The sequence below is a fragment of the Callorhinus ursinus genome, unplaced genomic scaffold, assembly GCF_003265705.2.
Source record: "Callorhinus ursinus isolate GAN/ISIS: 27379988/994484 unplaced genomic scaffold, GSC_fseal_2.0 scaffold4, whole genome shotgun sequence".
NCBI classification, from domain to species: Eukaryota; Metazoa; Chordata; class Mammalia; order Carnivora; family Otariidae; genus Callorhinus; species Callorhinus ursinus.
The window spans coordinates 50,132,584-50,146,135 of NW_027397066.1; the positions used below are offsets into that span (position 1 = coordinate 50,132,584).

At 36.4% G+C, this 13,552-nt stretch overlaps 2 pseudogenes; one reads left to right on the top strand and one right to left on the bottom strand.

Moving 5' to 3' along the window:
* Positions 1–374: 374 nt before the first annotated feature.
* Positions 375–1,328, bottom strand: LOC112835488 (glyceraldehyde-3-phosphate dehydrogenase-like; annotated as a pseudogene).
* A 6,278-nt stretch (positions 1,329–7,606) lies between these two features.
* LOC112835489 (MIF4G domain-containing protein-like) lies at positions 7,607–8,373 on the top strand (annotated as a pseudogene).
* The last annotated feature ends 5,179 nt before the right edge of the window (positions 8,374–13,552 follow it).

Here is a 13,552-nt window from a genome sequence, read left to right on the forward strand (position 1 = left end):
ATAGCTATAATTTAATGAGTAAATTATAAGTAAGAGTGTCAATGATGAAAAATGTGACATCATCTTCACTGGCACTACCCTGATGTAGGTAATGATGAAGTAATGTCATTCATTTTAAATTTTATTTATTTATTTAGGCTGGGTACAGTATGATGGTACAAAACAAGGGAGGGGTCCCTGAGCCCCTCCCTTCTTCAAGGGGTCTGGGATGGAAACTGGGTAGAGGTTGGGAGATTGTCAATGTGTTGGGGGATGTGTTGCGGCAAGGACTCCCCAGCAGCTGAAGGTCTCTCTCTTCCTCTTCCTCTCGCTGGGGCTGGTAGTCCAGGGACCTCTTACCCCTTGGGGACCATGTGGACCATAAGGTCCACCACTCAGTTGCTATAGCCAAATTCATTGTCATACCAGGAAATGAGCTTGACAAAGTGGTCATCAAGAGCAATGCCAGCCCCAGCATAGAAGGTGGAAGAGTGGGTGTCACTGTTAAAGTCACAGGAGACAACCTGGTCCTCAATGTAGCCCAGCATGCCCTTGAGCGGGCCCTCTGATGCCTGCTTCACCACTTTGTTGATGTCATCATATTTGGCAGCTTTCTTCAGGAAGCAGGTTAGATACATGACTGACGCATTGGTGATAGGAACAGAAAGGCCATGCCAGTAAGCTTCCCATTCAGCTCAGGAATGATCTTGCCTATAGGCTTGGTGGTGCCAGTAGGAGTAGGGTTGATGTTCTGTGTGGCCCTCAGACATCACACCACAACTTCCCAGAAGGGCTGTCCATGGGTGGTAGTGATGACATGGATTGTGGTCATGAGTCCCTCCACAATGCCAAAATTTTCATGGATGACGTTGCCTGGAGGGGCCAAGCAGTTGGTGGTGCAGGAAGCATTGCTGACAATCTTGAGGGAGTTGTCATTCTTCTAATGGTTCACATTCATCACAAACATGGGGGCATCAGCAGAAGGAGCAGAGATGATGACCCTCTTGGCCCTACCCTTCTAGTGAGCCCTAGCCATCTCCATGCTGGTGAAGACCCCAGTGGATTCAACATCATATTCAGCACTAGTATCACCCCATTTGATTTGGCTGGATCTTGCTCCTGGAAGATGCAGAGGGTTTTCCATTGATGACAGATTTCCCCGTTTCAGCCTTGACTGTGTGGTTGAATTTACCATTGGTGAAATCATACTGGAATATGTAGACCATGTAGTTCAGGTCAATGAAGGGATCATTGATGGCGACAATGTCCATTTTGCCAGAGTTAAAAGCAGCTCTGGTGACTAGGAGCCCAGTACGGCCAAATCTGTTTACTCTGATCTTCACTATCATGTCTCAGGGATATGGCTGTCACTGCACCAGAAGATGCAGCTGTCTGTCAAACAGGGAGGAACAGAAAGCCTCATTTTAAATTTTAATTAATACTCCAGTCTCTAATCATTACATTTCTGTCTAAAATAATTAATATCTTTCTAAATAATGACACTCTTCAAATGCTTTCAAAATTTTCATTGCAAATACGGTAAAATCTATTTTCTTAAGTTTGTCATTTAAGATTAAGAAAATATATGGCTTTAAACAATTCTCTCAGTTTTCTTTTGCCAACTTTTTCTTACCTATAGATTGTCTCATGACACTAAAGTTCCATTCAAAACAATCTCCCATGAAATCCTCTAATAATCTGAGCAACTACATGCCTATATGCCTTTTCTATGTTGTTTACTCTAGCTAGAAACCCTTTATGTCATTCAGCAAAATCACAAAGATTCTTCAATGTCTCATCAAGTGCAACCTCTACCGTCAAAATTAAGCAATTCTGTTTTGTACTCCCTATAAACCTAATTTTGCTTTGGTTTTTAAAACTGTAAGCTTTTTGAGGACCAAGATTGTTTCTCACTCAACTTTTCATTCTCTGGGAACAGCAGGTGTGCCTTCTGTGTAGTAGGCATTCATTGCTGATTTTTTTTTAACAAATCAAGCTTTTGTGTGCATTTAACTGAACTCAAGAAATTAAACTGAACTCAAGAAATTAAAATGTCTAAATGGTTATTTTAGATTTCAGTGATCATGGTTATCATATATAAACTAGACATAGATCAACTTTTTGTTATTCTCAATAAAACAATCTGTGCCTTGTATTCTCATGTCTTTGAACTTGAATTCTGTCAGATTTCAGAGAATAAAGAGATTCAGATCTGTCAGTTCTGGGACCTCTATGAAACATTTTTTTCTCTAAGAAATATGTCTGTGGTTTAGCTGAAGTTAATCTTTTTTACAGGCCTAAAATGTACACTGAACCAGTGTGAAAGGGTCGGGATAAGAAGTGTAACCATCCTAAATGCAATATATAATGAAGAGTCCTAAATAGAGATGTCCCCACAATTTTAAGTGTTCCTCTTCCCTGCATTATATAAATGAAAAGCACATTCCAGGGTGGTATCCTTTCAAAATGAGGAGAATGCATATCTGTCTGTATGATAAAAAGAAATAAAATAAATTCCATGGAATCCAAGGAGACTACAGGTCTTACATCTTACAGATAAGTTGGAAAGGTAGATAAATATGAATTTCTGCATTTAACTATCCAAAGCCTTTTATAATACTATATCTTGCTCTCAAACACCCAGTTCTTGTCTTGAAAATACTTCTAATATTCTATTTAACAAAAATGTATTCTGAACAACTATATGGATAAGAGAGATTGACATGTTAAATAGTATCTCCAAATATAATGATGGAGAGAGAAATAAAAGGCAATTCAGTGAGTTAGGTAAAATGCATAAGTGTCTATTGGATAGGTAACAATTCCAAAGTAGATTAGTATGCTTTATGCCCATGCTCCCACTCTGCCCCCCTGCCCCAGGAGATTTTATCATTCTGCTGTTTGCTTGTTTATAAATGTTGAAATTGGGGCATTTTTTCCTTTTTTCTTCTATTTTGGGCAATATTCATGGAAAATTGTATTTACTTCTTTAGACTCAGGGATTACCTACTTTATTACTTTCATTCATATTATTCATATTCATTACTTATGGTCTACATTCTAGGAAAAAATGTAGATAAAAATTAATAAACATAAGGGTGCCTGGTGGCTCAATCAGTTAAGTGGCGGCCTCTTGATTTTGGTTGGGGTCATGATCTCAGGGTCTTGGGATCAAGCCTCGTGTCAGACTCCATCTTAAAAAAAAAAGAAAGAAATATAATGAACAGATATATTTTATGTTAAAAGGAGATTACTGCTATGGAAAAAAGAAAAACAATAGACCAAATTAAGAAGCATGATGTACACTAATGGTGGGAAGGTATAATACTAGGTTGGAAAGTATAATACCCAACCTCAGTGTCCAATAATTAAGAAAGTGAGTTTTGTAATTCAGGATAAGCATCGATAAGGTAAGTTTTGAGCAAAATCTTGAAGAATGTGATTGATTTGTTCATGTGGGTTCATGGAGAAAAGCCTGATAGAGAAAGGAAATATCATGGGATCATACAACTTGCTCATTACAAACTATTTGAAGGGAAGTGTGCTGTCTATGATGAACAAGAGTCTAACATGAAGCTCTTGCATTTCCTGACTGTTTTGAGAGTGTATTAAGTACCAGGAGACTTGCTTGATATTATACTTTCCAATCTAATAACTACCTTTCAAAGAAGATATTATTATAATTCCTGTTTAACAGGTGAGAAAATTAGTCTTAGAAAAATGTAGGATAGTTTGATTACTCATTACTAGTAGGTATTGGGACTAGGATTCCAATAAATTCAATTGTGTGTGTGAGTTTATTTAAAAATTTGCACTTTTTATTATGCAAACTTTTTATATAAAATCCCATGAATATAAGCTTATTTTTCCGACCACTGGTGATAAGTTTTTGCATGAAAAATTCAAATTCTGTTTTCACTAGTTTTAAAATTCATTAATGAGAAGCTAGCCAATGGAATTTTATTCAAATCATCTTGTACAGTTAGAGTTCAGAGTCCTTGTTACTTACTTCCTCATCTATATGAATTAAAATATACTGTAGCTTTGAAACAAAATCATATTTGCATCTCTATGCATTATAACTTGGTAAAATAGAAAATATTAATACATTTGATCATGTTAGTCATTTTGGCAATCGATATGAAACCAATTAGCATGTCACTTTTTCTCATTGCCTGTATTTATAAAAAATCTGAGGTGTTTCCAACTTGTATTAATCAGTCATCCTTATAACACATTGAGCTATAGGTCCCTTCAGTATAGGCCCATGCAGGCCATTCCCCTCCACTTGATTTATTTCTGATACACTATATAGTGTATTTTACATGGTTATGCTTTGATTCTACTTCAAGTACTTTATATTTTAACTTTACCAGAGAGATAGCTTATCCCCACTACAATAGATAGCTAATGGTGTCCTTTAAGTAAAATTTATTTTAAACAGTTAAAGTCCCAGAATACAATCATATTTCTATCTTTGAGAGAATTACATTTTACCATCCAAAAAGCTAACTATAAGGTATTTAGTATATTATTTATCTAGGCAGCAAAAAACTTCAGTTGTGTGATATTCTTTTTATGTATAGTCAAACACAGATTTATCTAATATAAATTGGATCTTTTGGGGTTCTGGAGTATGGAGAATGAAAGCGAAATTTAATCCATTGTAATTGGTGTCATGACGGATCCAATAACTCATGCCTTTTCAATGTTTTGCTGGGTATCTTAGTGACGATAATAGATGGCTACTTTACCATACTCTAAATGTTAAATTTTGCAAATTTAAATACTTGTTTATTGTAAAGGAAGTCTCATCCACTGTTTTTCATTTGTCACCCATTAGCCCCAGCCAATTCTAATTCTACCAAAGGTAGTAGGGAAATATTGATTCATATTTTCTAATTATCTTTCTCCTTAACAAATTCATTCCTATAAAAAAGATCCTAAATAGCTGACCCCTTTCCATTGTGTTCTACTCAGTGTTTTAAATGATAGCTTTAGATTAAAATATGGTTAACTTGAAACTTACAAGTAGTTTTGGCACTTGAGGAATCTGGCTAAAATTCTTTCCTTTCTTTATGCCTTAAAAAAACACATACAAGGGCGCCTGGGTGGCTTAGTTGGTTAATCGACTGCCTTCGGCTCATGTCATGATCCTGGAGTCCTCGGATTGAGTCCCGCATCGGGCTCCCTGCTCAGCAGGGAGTCTGCTTCTCCCTCTGACCCTCTCCCCTCTCATGTGCTCTCTCTTTCTCACTGTCTCTCAAATAAATAAATAAAATCTTAAAAAGAAAAACCACACACACAAAAACTCTAGAAACTGATTGATTTTCAGATTTGTAATTATTTTTATTAAAGCCATTCTCTCTGTAATCATTCTTTTCCTAGTTCAGGCTTTCACTAGGGGTTTGTGATTCACTGTCCCTATGCCCTTCAAACGGAGTGGTCAGATGCCATGAAACACTTTGCTTTACATCTTTCCATGAGACTTGTATTTTATCATCCATTCATGTTTTGTTGAATGGTACCTTCATCCACCATTTTCTCTATAAATATTCTGGAAACACTCATTATTTCTAATATTTAATTGTTATATATTATATAAATCCCTCCTTTTGTGTTTTTCATATCTATTTAATCCCTCTCCTCTCTCTTCTATATTTTTAAAATAGCTTCTGAACTCTTTCATATCCCTCCAATTTTTCTATACTACTGCTGATATGAAGTTTCAAAATGCAAGTCTTATTTTGTTACTCTCCTGCTTACATTTCATTTGTATTATATTACCTGTAAGGAAAAAAAAAATCAATTCCTTGCATATCTTCTATAGTGATATTTCCTTAATTATGTTGTATTATAATTATTTCTTGAAATATGGTTTCCCTTATTAGACCTTAAAGTTACTGAGAACTTGAATTTTATTCCACTCATCTTTGGATCCAGTTTTCATTCAGTGCCTGACATGTTCTTGTTTTGACATGTTGAATTTTCTCATTCTTTTAATATTATATGTTTTGATTTAAGAAGTACTTTTAAAGGTCACTGGAGTTTAACAGATTATTTGATAAGGGAAAATGAACAGTGATATGAGAATCAGAGAGACTGGATTATTATTTCAGCACTACTGGCTACTAGCCACATGACTGTATAAATCCCAGATTCGTTATCTATAGATAAAGAAGAATAATCCTACACTGCCTACTTCCAAGTTGTGAGAATCACAAATAATGACATTTATAAAGATACTTTATGCATGATAAAATTCAATAAAAATAATATGCACTATTGCTATTAAAACTAGGTGAAAATACTGAAATCAATTTTACCTTCTTAACAAACACAGTAATGTGAATGACAATAGGGTTTTTTAAACAAGAGTGTTACTCAAATATATTCCGTCTGTGAAAAGAAACTTTCTGCCTCACGACACTTTGAAAACCTTTTACTATGTTCTCATGGCTGTGTGTATGTTTGTCCATGTGTGTGTGCACGTGTGTGGTTATTATTTACTATGATACGGCACAGGTATGAGATTCTTCTGTATACTACTCAGGGATTTGATAAAACTATGCTCATTTGATTTATGATTTACATACGTAGAACAAAAATTTAATCATTTTTATGATTCCTTTATTATTTCTTCTATAGAAACATATTAAATAGTATTAAATAGTAAATTAAGTAGTAAAAAGTAATAAATAGTAAATTAAAGTTACATGAAGTGGAAATTTCAGGATCACAGTGCCGATTCATATATAAAATTTCAGTGACAATGAAATCAGGGGAAAAGGACTTAAAATGATTTTTTGTGAATTATGTAAGTTTCTAAATATCAAAGATTTAAAAGTTCTTGCCTCTCAGATACTTTTTTTTTTTAAATGGGAGACAGATGGGGAGGACGGTTAAGACATTGATGGATGTCTTAATCCAGAAAGCAGGTTCCTGAGTCCTGAATATATCTTGCCAATTATCAACAGTAGCTTTGCTTCACCCTCAGTTCATTGTTGTAAGTGTGGAAGGAGAACCAGCAAGTGATGTTGGTGTTGCTTGGCGACACTGACATGACCCAAGAAGTGTTGTCTGTGGGAAAGTGACACTGGTACCACCTGTAACAGGGATGATTAATTGCTGTGAAGTATGAGTGAAAGCATTTATTAGAATGCTAAACATTTGAGATCAATTTTGGGAGCAGAAGAAGATACTGAGTTATGATAATCGCTTCCTAGCTTGTCCCATATTGCTTCCACTTTATGGTTCACTCCCAAAAATTCATTTTGCATGTGCTAATATAAAGCAAGAATAGTTCTTCTTATCTAATATTTTGCAAATATCACACCTACTCAATCTTTCTTTTCTTACTAATTTCCAAAACAATGTCCTTAATATTCACATAAACGCTACAGATTCACATAAATGCTACAGATACACATAAACGCTACATAAACAGCAGGCGCCCGCACCGCGGGGGAAATGACCTTAGCAGTGGCGAGGAGAGATGCGGGCTCCGGCAGCCAGAGCGCCGGAAGTGGGACACGCGCATCCTGCGCAGCAAGTGGGGTGGCGCCGATCCTGCAGGTGTTGTCATTAGTGTACCACCTCAGTCAAGAGCTGCCAGGGCTGGATTGTCATGTGGGAGCCTGGCAGAGAAGACTATAAAATCCAATCTTTTGATGCAGAGACTCAGCAGCTGCTGAAGACAGCACTCAAAGATCCAAGGGCCGTAGACTTGGAGAAAGTGGGTAATGTGATTGTGGACCGTTCTTTGCAGGACTGTGTTCAGTAAAGAAGTGGAACATCGTTCAGGCCGAGAGCAAGCAAGCAGGTCAGAGTGGCTTCTGGCAGGGACTGAACTAGCTGCCGCAGGAGTACCAGGCCTGGGAGCCGCTGGGAGCCCGGTCAGGGATGGGTCAGCGAGGTCACTTTTATCTGCAACCTCTTTGATAACCTGAGGGTGAACCCCTGATGTCCCAGGTGGCCTCCATCTATCTCTTGCCTCTTCTAGCGGGCCCAACCTGACAGTCTGAGCAAGGAGAAGGAGGTGGACCGCCTGGTGCCGCAGCTGCACTGTGCGGGGGAGCAGCTGGAGAAGATGAACAGAAAGGGCAGGGATGATGGCTTCCTGCTCCCAAGCGGCCTCAGCTCCCTGGCCCAGGTACTGCTACTGGAAAATTACCGAATTTCGGACAGACAGCTGGAAGAGGACCCTGGGCCCAGGAGGATCACTATAGTGAAGTCTCCCAGGAGGCCTCCAGATCAGGCTGCCTCGCCAGCAGCCCTGGCCTTTCACCTAACCTATCTCCTAGGTTTGCAGGGGAGTCGGCCTCTCCCAAAGACTGTCCCAGACTGCCAGCAGCTCCTGAGATGTTTCCCGTTTACAGTGTGGTCCTTCCCTGAGCACCTTCCTTCCCGCATTCAGGGATTGGAGAAGACACCAAACAGACTCGCCCGCACGGTCCCATCAGCCTGTCCCCCATAACCTCCCACCTGGGCCAGGCAGAGAAAGGCAGCTTCTAACAAGCCCTGCACTGTGTACTCACTGGTGCAACAGCTATCTTGATGCCTGTTTCCCATCTATAAAATGGGTACCATAGCTACTGGTGGGATACTTTGGCATGTCAAGGGGCAGAACACAAACCACATCAGAAATTGCTTTTTATACATTTTGTGCAAGGACCACTTCGGAAACAAATCTATTTCCAGTGGGTTTTGATAAATGATAGTACCACATCACATGCTACACCAACAGTTCAGGGTGAGAATTTTCTTTTTTTTTTTCTTTTTTTTAAAGATTTTATTTATTTGACAGAGAGAGAGAGATAGTGAGAGCAGGAACACAAGCAGGTGGAGTGGGAGAGGGAGAAGCAGGCTTCCCGCGGAGCAGGGAGCCCGATGTGGGGCTCAATCCCGGGACCCTGTGATCATGACCTGAGCGGAAGGCAGACGCTTAACGACTGAGCCACCCAGGTGCCCCCAGGGTGAGAATTTTCTGATAAACCTTTTCTAAAATTAAAAATATATATAAAATCAAAGAGTTGCTTAGTGGAAGATTATCGAAGTCATACCCATGTCTGAAAGTATTTTAGTTGACTCATTTGCAAGTTGCTTTTGGGAAAAAAAAAACAATATTGATATTTTTATTCTCTTCACTTCTTTTTCTGGCTCACCTTTCAGCAGTAGCAATGATATTAACCTGTTAATGAGCACTTATTACCTGAGTCTGCACTCGAGGCTTTATAGGCAATTTCATATTTAATCTCACAACTATGTTATAGAGGATACCATCAAGACCCAGAATGACTAATTTTCCCTAATTCACACAGTTCATCTGACTAATGGAACAGGAAATTTCATTAAGATCGTTTGATTCCAAAACCAGTGTTCTTGGATGCTAACACCAGAGGCTTTCCAGTTTTATCCTCTAAAATTCATTTCTATATCAGTACTCTCTTTCGTACTTTGTAAGATTTTCAAATGTGTATACACTAGAAATCAAACAGTCATTTTACCATCAACTATACATAAACTCTCATACATTTGCATGAGAAAACATCTTCAAAAATTTAGCATAGTTTGTAATGGAGAAGTATTGGAATCAACCTAAAGATCCATTGATAGGAAAGTGAATATATAAGTTGTATTGTAATCAGGACAAATCTTGCAGAATGTGAGTGAAAAAATCAAATTGCCAAAGAATACGTAGGTATGGTACAATTTATATAAAGTTTAAAAAGTCTGAACTTCAATGCTAAATATTGTTCGAGGAAACATGCTTATATAGTTTATGTATTAAAACATTTGTATGAATGATGAACACCAAAATACATATGTGTCATTTTGTAGATGCCTTTTAAATCACTGATGTTTTTTCCTTCTTGATAACACTTTTTTTGTGTAGAGATTTCTGAAAGTGGTTGTGACATAAGAGAACCTCTGGGAAAACATAGAAACTTGTTCCCACTATGGAGATATAAATGACAGGACTGGACTAGAAGTCCCTGGATAGAGAAGCATGACCGTGAATAACTTCTGTCCTTGATGAATGCAGTACTTTCCATAGAGAACGCTATTACATTACAGATTATACATAGAAGCCCTTTAAGTTTTGATAACTTAATGTATATTTTAGTTTAATCTAAGAGGCACATGCTTTTTGCTGATTTTAACTCGTCAATTAATTTGGTACTGCATGTAGGTGGTTTTATGAGGCATGGGGAGATTTTTCTGAATAATATCACACTATTTTTACTTCTGAAAATTTATTAAGATTACAGTGATACAGTGTTTGAATGTCACTAGTGGAATGCAGCCAGTCACATGCTGGTAATTGTTCAGCAACCAGTTATTTAGAAACACACACACAGAACCCTCACAACATAGAAAACCCCAGCCTTATTTTTATTTTTCTGTTTTAGCAGTCTTTCTGCTTTCTCTTTTCTCTACTCAAATTCAGTTTGCAAAGCCACAAGGTACCATTCTCAAATGCAATTTAAAAGTACTCAATGATTTTCAAGGATTTTCTACCACTTGTAGGGCACTTTACATAACATTCAAAGGTGGCCATGATATGCCCTCTGACTATTTCTCAGACCCATCTTTAGTCATGTGGTGCCTTGCCTTATATGTTTCTGAAGCCCTTTATTAGGGTTTGGTTTCCCCCATGTATAATATGCTACTTTTTTTTTTTTTAGCATTTGCTTTATCTTTTAAGTTTTTATTTAAATTCCAGTTGGTTAACATTATAATATTGATTTCAGGTGTACAGTATAGTGATTCAACACTTTCACACAACATTACTATCTTTTATTTCTGGAATATCCTCTACTCTCTGAGTCTAAATAAATAATCCTTGCTCACCTACTGAAATTCAGCCTGGCATTTCCTTTGGGAAGCTGTTTTTAACCAACTTCAATTTGGAATCACTGTCCCCTCTTCCGGTTCACATACTCTGCACACATTTGTGATCATTGCGTTTATCTCCTCCACTAGGATTGGTCCTCCTTAAAAATAGGTCCTGAGACTTACTTCAGAATTAAACCCTGTAAGTAACTTATGTTAGACAGCCAATTGATATTTATTTAAAAGATAAATAAATGAAAAAGTCAATTATGCCAAAGAAAAGTTTTCTGATATTTCCCTCTGGAGCAGAATGTCTACATACATTACAAATATTTTGAAATTTTGAATAGGAAAATGGGAACAATATGCTCACCATTTTCATATTGTACACTTTAATCTTCTCTTCAGAACTGAGAGAAATTACGTATTTGCCTCGACCATAAATTACTTTGGTAAATTTCAACACACAGGCATTTAGAGCATCTTTAGAAAGCCTTCTTACACACTTACTAATATTTCTAGGAATATTCTTTTTTCAGACAGGCACATTCAGTGTTGAGAGGTGAAGACTTTGTTAAGACCATGATTTTAGAACTCAGATCCTTTATCCTGGAGCAGTAAATCCCCTGAAGATTCATTTTATGGTCACCAACGATTCAAGAAACCAAGGAACAACCGCTCATGTTGAACAAATCATTTTTTTTTCTGGTCAAATAAACATTTTGATAACTGACTATGAGAACTCCTTTCCTCTGTTGAGACCAAACATTCCATTCCTGGTCATATGTTTCTGCTTTTCAAAATGTTAGTTGCTGAACTTAGAATTAATAAGTCAATAGGCAATAATAATAATAGTTAATAAAAAGTACCATTTAATAAGAAATTATGAGACAACAGAATTTTTTAAAGATATTTTTCCATTGTGTGTGTGTATATATATATATATATATATATATATATATATATACCACATCTTCTTTATTCCAATGGGTTTCTTAAGCAAGCCTCTAAATTCAATACTCATGTCAGTGAAGTATTTTTGTAACAGCTCAATTTAAAATCTACAGTAGTGCTTTCAATGTCTGCTGTTAATCTAATGTACTTTCAATCAACAGATAACATGAGATTTTAATAAAGAAATATTTGTTATAATCAAAAAATTGTACATCAGAAAAAAGTACCCTAAAGCTAGCCTATTTCTTTGTGTTATCTGGAATTGTACACCATTAACTCTGACATGTGGGGTTATCACATCATATAAAAGCATAAACCGTTTTCACTTCTCCAATTTAATTGGAAAAAATCTTATTTCAAAAAAGAGATGTATGTAGTTGAATGCTTATTAAATGGCTTTAAAAATACATTATCATCTTCCAAGATTTTGTAAGTAGGTCTCTGGAATGTCAAGTTCAGGGTTTATTTGTTTTTATGCGCTTGGGTAACTAGCAAAATTGGGCATTGAACCTATTAATGCTTAATAATTATGGTACAGGATGTTTCCCTCATTGTATGTATAAATACTATACTTGAGCATTTCCTTCTGTAATTAAAGATTTTTATGCATTTTCCCTATATGATCTTACATTATTTTAAAAGTATTTGTAGTTTCTTATGTTAACTGTAATTCATCTAGGAAAATAATAATCACAATTTTATTATAAAAACAATATTAGCATTATACAAAATAATTATATATATAAAACAACTTATAAAAAAATAACACGGAAAGACAATTTAATATTTTTCCTGATGCTGAACTGGCAGAAAGCTAAAAAATTGACAAGTTTTTCCTTACTTACTGCTGATCCAGGGATATTAGAATATAAACACGAGCAAGGCATGATCCTCCCCTTTACTATATAGAGAAAGGACACATTCCCATTGTCAAGTCAGTACCCACTGTGTTGATGAAACACATGCACAACCATGCAATATACATACCCATACACATAATTGGTAGTTCTAACTCAGGTGACTATAAATGAGGAAAAGAGGATGTGGTGGATTTGAAGGAAGTAGGGTTTGTAGAGGCAGTAATGACTATAAGAGAGAGGCAGAAGGAATTAAAATAGCACATGTCCTAAGGTGGGAAAACATAGGCCAAATCCAGCTGAAAGTCTCTCGAAATAACCAATGCATATAATTCATTTTTCTGGGGAAGATCACGTGGAGAGGCTGATTTAGATATTAAAATAGGAGCCATGACAGCCACAGTGAGTCATCTGCACATTATCTGTAGCCAAGAGGGAGTGCGTAAGCTTTTTGAGCACCGACTTCATGAGGTTTACTCTCTGGTAAATATAGGCTGAATTCTAATAGCAATCAAATAGGTGTATGCTGTTGGCAGAATATTGTTGTCTACACAGTGGCAAGCATATACATCAGTGTATTTATTATATGTTTTGTATAAGTACAGGAAGAAATTCTAGATTGTTTTTATTTAAATTTTTACCTAAATCATGACAGCATTTGCTTTCTACAACTTAACACATCTCTTTTATTGGCACTCTCATTCATTTCATAGAGCATGTGTTCTCAGGGAGGCAAAGGCGTTGTCACTGTTTTTATTGGCATAAGCTTTCAGCTTATTCAATATACTATGCTTGAATACCACATATCCCAAATATGATTAGTGTTATAATAAAACACATTTGAATTGTAGAATTGTATTACGTTTTCTATCAAGATATCATAAACACCTTTTATAGCCCAACATTTTACTAGTTACCTCCATGTA